This window comes from Rhinopithecus bieti, unplaced genomic scaffold (assembly GCF_001698545.2).
Source record: "Rhinopithecus bieti isolate Rb0 unplaced genomic scaffold, ASM169854v2 scaffold_30204, whole genome shotgun sequence".
In the NCBI taxonomy this organism is placed as follows: Eukaryota; Metazoa; Chordata; class Mammalia; order Primates; family Cercopithecidae; genus Rhinopithecus; species Rhinopithecus bieti.
The window spans coordinates 44,715-51,138 of record NW_016813014.1 but is presented as its reverse complement, the minus strand read 5'-3'; the positions used below and the strand labels follow the sequence as shown (position 1 = coordinate 51,138).

Here is a 6,424-nt window from a genome sequence, read left to right as displayed (position 1 = left end):
AAAAAAAAAAAAAAAAAAAAAAAAAAAAAGGTTAAAAACTACTGGTATAATTAATATACACGATACATTTTAAATGAATAACTAAAGCTGACAAAAACCTTACTTTTTTCTTTTATTTGTTTTCCTCAGAATTTGAACATTTCATTTCAGGATTTGGGGGATCCTTACTAAGTTGAAAATTTTAACAGAATTCTTAGAAGACTAATTCGAGTTGAAACCCTCTGGTTAGTGGATAATTCACTGATGAACTTAAGTGCCGTAAGATTGCCAAGGTATCTGCTCTGTAGCATGTCTAGTTAACAGGTTAAAGTTAAGTCTTTTCTATTTGGATACATGTGATCATTGGCTGTACATACTGCACCTGGCCCCATGTGGTCAGGTCTTAAAGGTGACACTTTGCACTAAAGTGGCACATACAGCAAGGCCAAAAGAGAAATTTATATATCAAAATGTCATACTTTAGAGGGAAACATCTGTTTTTTTCAAATTAATATTTTATTACCAATTTTAGGAAAGTTATTTGTAGGAGTAGAAAATTTGCCGTTTTCATTGTGATATAAACTAGAAAATGCAATTACATGACATATACATTATGGTTTAAGAAATTAATTTTTAGTTAGTCATATTTGTTGAACACCTATGGGGAAAGACTTTACAAGGTAGTTGACAATAGTAGCCTTTAGGGTAACATTCTGTTATTGGAGCGGGGGCTGGTTATCAGATTAAGGACAGAAATAAACTAAAACTAAAAATAGATATATAGACTCTTCGGTCTCTCAAGGATTCCAAACTCATATTGTTAAAAATAATCTCTTTCTACTCAGGGATTGCTGGAGAAACCTTTTTACAGGGAGCTGCTGTTTGCTTCAGCAGGCAGAATGGGTAGGTGGAGTGAGCTTTGGTGGCAGTGAGAGGGGCCAACAGAGCTCCTCAGGAGTGAATTAGATGAAGGAAATTGAGCATCCACAAAAAGGAAGGGTAATTTCTAGAGCAGGTTAAGATACAATTCTGAGCATGGGCTGAGAGAAGGTCACAGAAAAAAATCATGATGGCTGTACACAAGAGGGAAACCGTCTGGCAGACAGGAAGTGCCAAGACAAAGTTGTGTCACCACCCACTTGCTTTGCCCCCCTTCTCTCCCCTAACATTTCCTATCGACTGGGGCAATCTGTGATGTGGTGAATCTGAGATACTGAAAGGATAAAAGGATACCTATGAAAAAGCGAGAGCATGACTGGTAAACAAGAAAATAACAGATTTCAGAGGAGAATGGGGAGAGAGGCACGGGGGTAGGAACTTCTTGGGCTGGTTTTTCAATGAGAAATTGTCATAGTACTGAAGTGATCCTGAAGTCTGTAGGAATTCTGGAAATAAGCAGAAGCCAAAAGTTATCAAAGATAAGATGAGATCTATATAAAATATACATACGGAGAGGGACTGAAAGGAAAGAAGAAAAATAAAAATAATAGATTCAAAAAAATTACAGTGAAATCTGGGTGGTTCCAAGGGATTTTTTTTCCCCTAATGCTTCTGTGTTGCAGTTCTCTCTTTACAGTACCCTCTTTCCCTTTAGCAATGACCATTTATCAAGTGTCTTTGTGGGGCCCAAGGCCCATAAATATATACCCTGTATTTATCTCATAAAATTAAATCCTAACTTATACATAAAGGAAGTTTTCCTTAAGGCAAGATGTCAGTGACAGATTTTGAATTATTTTCTCTATTTGCCCAGTCTTGTACAGTTATAGTTTTAAGGCAAACACATTGAGAAGCATTATCTATCAGGAAAATGTATAAATTTAAATGCCTAATATATTTTACTGTTTCTAAGGATACTTTAGTTTTCTTTTATATTAAAAATGTCTCTTTTATGATTTAAAATGCTATTTTCTCAACATAGAGGTTTTAAATTACAAAAGGTAGTAAGAAAATAACTACAATCTCACTACTTAGAAACAGTATTTTTCACAAGTTGTTATTTTTGTGTGTGTCCACTTTTATATTGCTGAGATGATATGCAGCTATTCATCCTTTTATTTAAGACATATCAAGAATCCACCATGGGCCAAGTCAGGTACCAAGCACATTCATTGGAAAAGAAAACAGATTCCTGTGCTCCACAAACTTATGGTCTCATGTATCTTGCTTATTTTCTCTTAATATTCTAATATAAATATTTCTAATTTTCTTAGGAAACCATATTTGTCACATAGTTTGCATGTGACCATCATGACAGTAACATCACTGTTACTCTATTGAGGGGTTATTGCCTACATAAGGCATGCTAGTGCTATGTTAGATTTGGTAGTTAACCATTCTCTTTAGGAGACAAGTAACAAGATGTTTCTCTTTTGTATCCAGCTGAAGAATTTTAAATATGAGCAAAAACCATCTCACGTCTTTCAAACAATTACCAAAGATACCTCAGATACAGCATTTATCCTTGGCCGAAAACCACATTGAGACTCTTACTGGACTCTCCAATTTATGGTGCACTCCACTGGAATCCCTTATTCTCAAGAGGAGCCCTTGTGAATTCCACCAAAATTACAGGAAGCGGTAAGGCCCCAGACACCCTAAGTCACCTTTTGTACTGCATTGAATATTACACTTTTAACTGTATTTTAAAATATTGTTCCTCTCTTGCTCAAATTTACCCAGCAAATAGTTATAGAATCTCCACTATGTTGAACACTTCATGCCTCTGATCTCGTCTAAAGACTTTTGAACTGATCTTTCTTTATCTTTTTAAAAATTTATTTTAATACACTCTTTTCTCTTGGTTAATTTATAGATGCTATACAGATTTTTAGGCTTCTTCTGTAATGACTTTACCTATACAAAGATGTTTAATTTTAGACTTTCAAATTCCACACATTTTCTCCCACATGCTTAATAGATATGATATCTTTTAAAAAATTATACATATATATTTTTTATTAAGTTGCATGTGACAACTTTATAAATGGTTTATTCTCTGGTATTACTTTCACTCTTTGGGCCCCAGGGCCAACATTAAGTGAATACAAAGAACTCAGTTTACTCCAGTGGTCGAAAGAGCTCAAAACCTGCCAAGAAGAAACCATTTTACTACTTTGTCACAACTGAGAACATTCCCAAAGATAATAATGAAATCTAAACCTTGAAGTGTACACCCAGTAATATGCCCATCCATTTATCTCCAGCTAATTCTCAGTACCACTAATTATTGTATTTATGGGAATTAAAAGGATAAAAACAAGCAAATGAATTCTACAGCCTGTATTTGCACCCATGACTGAGGTCATCTCCCCTCCCAGGCAAATCTGTCAAACAAAGAGTTAGATCATCTCCAGGGTCTATTTCTATTCTACGATTACAATCTTTTGCTTACTTTCATTTCAGTAAAAGACATAGTTTTCACCATCTTCTTTCCTCACGCTGCTCTTTCCCCATGAACAGCAACTGTATTCTGGAAGCCTATATGATGTTAGACTCTTCAATGCCTCATGTACAATGAAAATTTGTCAAAACAGAAATTCTAATCTCTGTTGTTACATAAATCTCATTACTGCAGTTGTCTCCCCATGACTGTAGTCTGGAAGCAAAATTTCATGTCTGTGATAATAGATTCTTAAATTGCTTTCACATAACAGTGAAAACTAGCAGCACAGTTGCTATAATATTAAGCTAATATTTAACCATAATAATATTTGGAGGTTTGACCGGGCGCGGTGGCTCAAAGCTGTAATCCCACACTTTGGGAGGCCGAACGGGCGGACACGAGGTCAGGAACTCGAGAACCCATCCGGCTAACCCGTTAAACCCCGTCTCTAACTAAAAAAACAAAAAAAACTAGCCCGGGCAGGTGCGCGGCCTTAGTCCCAGCTACTCGGAGGTTAGGCAGAGAAATGGCCGTAAACCCCGGGAGCGGAGCTTGTAGTGGAGCGAACCCGGCCCACCTCAAACTCCCAGCCCTGGGCACCAGAGCAAGACTCCGTCCTCAATAAATAAATAAATAATAATAATAATAATAATAATAATTGGAGGTTTAAAATTATATTTCCTATAATCAGAGGAGGTTTAGCTGGACATTTCAACATCATTCATAAGATAGCACATTCCTAGTCATAAGGTTAATTTAATAGTATTGTATTTCAGTTTTGTTAATTCATATGTGGGGTTTTATAAAGCATTTTGGTCCCAGCTCAGCTTCTTACCTCTCTTCAAAGAATGCCTTACAATAATAGTATTAAGATGAATTGTCTGAAATCAGATATGCCCTGAGGACTTACTATAATTCTGTCTACAAAATTCATGATGTGGTATAGAGTTATGTAGGAATGAGGGATATAATGAGGTTCTTCTGTTTTTCCAGTATTAACTCTATTGGATTGAGTCCAAGGTATATATATGCTGACTTTCAAGTTAGAAAAAGCCAGGTTATATTAACTTAGGTAGTGCAGGGTTGTGTTGAACAGAATGATGGAGTCATTTTAAAGAATGAGGAAAAGGTTTAAGCATCCACTCATGCTAAGGAACTAAGCTGGAGTCAGAAGTTCACTCAAATATGGGTTCAGTCACCCAGCCAAAAATCTGCACCTTGAAGATTATAATAGCTTTAATTTTGTCACTGGGTATCTGTGTTCAGGATTTGGGCCAGAGCTTCAGGTGACTCTTTTTACACACCACGCTCAGAATTATTTAAATTACAAGCTTTTCTTGACCATTATCACCTAGGATTGTGACTGCTTTCCCTTCCTCCTTTGTTTCAGATCCTCCAATAAGAAGACAGCACAATTTAAAAGAGAGAGGACTTAATGATAGAACTGATAGTGTAAGTCCCAGTAGGTTAGAAGGTGGCCCCATTTCTGGGACACCTACAGGCAAACTTCTCTCTCATTCTCCAGGAGTCAAACATTATATTAGTTCATTATTGCTTGACTTAAAAAATCAGTGGCTAGAAATTCTTGCCGGCTAAGTATGAATTTTGAAGCCAGAAGACATAGATTTTAATATTTGCTTCATCACCTACAGTCCTTATGATTTGGATAAGTTACTTTAAATGAGGGATAAAAACCAATCTGACAGAGTTGTTGTGAGGATTAAAAGAGATGCACAGGAAGCAATTAATGTTAAGAAAATCATGCAGCCAATGGGGGCTTTCAAGGAGGTCAGCACCATCGTTAGTTGACTTGGCATATCTGCTAAGAGGTTTCCGTATCTTTCATGCAAGCAAATTCAAATGCCATCGATTCCCCCCAGCCTGAGCCCTCAGAATTCCCACATCTAGAAAACCTGTCATTCTAAAGAAAATGCTGCTTTTTAATGCCGCTATGTTTATGATTACTGTTAACTGGATTGAACTGAAGGATCAGTTTCTGAACATAGAAGTGACTCCCTGAATTTGAAATACGAGCTTTAGAAGTGCTCTCTTTCAGGAAAAAAATAACAGCACAATATTATTTCCCACTCCCTCTTTTATATTTATCAGCCAGAATTCTTCTTTAACTATCACTGAATATCGTGGGCTTACTTTACTTTCTCTCTCTTTCTAAACTTTTAACTTTATAATAAGCACATATATCATGATCTCATTCTGTCTCTCATGGGTAGTTGGCTAAATCCACTCATTGATTTTTTTTCCCTTATAAGACTGTAAAAACTGGAATGAAATTCTCTTATAAAAACAGATTGTAGACAGTCCTACTTCTCTGATCAATATTTACCACCTCCTGAAAGATCTATTAGATCCCTGAAAGGGCAAGCTATGGCAATATCATCAGGTCAACTAAAATGAGTAATATTTTATTTTAGATCCACTGCAAAGATGAAGAACACAGAATGAAGTGATAGCCATTCATCTTCCTTATAACAGTAGCAAAGTCCATTCACTTATAAAGAGAATAAGTGAAATAAAATGCTTTTGTTCAATATAGTGTGGTTTTTTTTTGTTTGTTTGTTTGTTTGTTTTTTGTTTTTTTTTTTAACTTTTGCTTTAGAGTATTCTCCTGTTTGCCAAACTTAAAAATGCTGGATGGAATCTTGAAGCTACCAGAAGATTGCTCATCACCAGAAACCAATATTTTTTCAAAAATATGTCTTGTATCCTAATGCAGTCTGTATAGAAAGAAAGCAATCATCATTGTTGCTAATAGCTAATAAACACAGGAAATGCATGATTAAATATTGCAGTTTATTTCATATCTTTTTGCTTTTCTAAATCAAGGTAGGAAAATATTTTCTGTAAAGGACCAGATGGTAAATATTTCAGGCTTTCTGGGCCCTATGGTCTGTGTCACAACTACTCAACCCTGCCATTGTAGTGCAAAAACAGTCATTGATAATATGTAAATGTATGGGTGTGTCTATGTCTCAATAAAACTTTATTTACAGAATGATGTGGCAGGCTGTAGTTTACTGATCTCTGCTCTAAATTTTAATG

General features: G+C 35.7%; 1 long non-coding RNA gene across 3 annotated transcripts in view; it reads left to right on the top strand.

The window, feature by feature from the left end:
* Positions 1–5,884, top strand: part of LOC108512263 (uncharacterized) — a 27,696-nt gene extending 21,812 nt beyond the window's left edge. For 2 of the 3 annotated variants that reach the window (XR_001880549.1, XR_001880550.1), the window contains 4 exons: positions 130–272; positions 2,362–2,559; positions 4,755–4,816; positions 5,797–5,883. This is a non-coding gene — a long non-coding RNA (uncharacterized LOC108512263). Of the gene's footprint in view, positions 1–129; positions 273–2,361; positions 2,560–4,754; positions 4,817–5,796 lie in introns of all 3 variants that reach the window. The other variant, XR_001880551.1, reaches the window with a different exon arrangement.
* Positions 5,885–6,424: the final 540 nt, after the last annotated feature.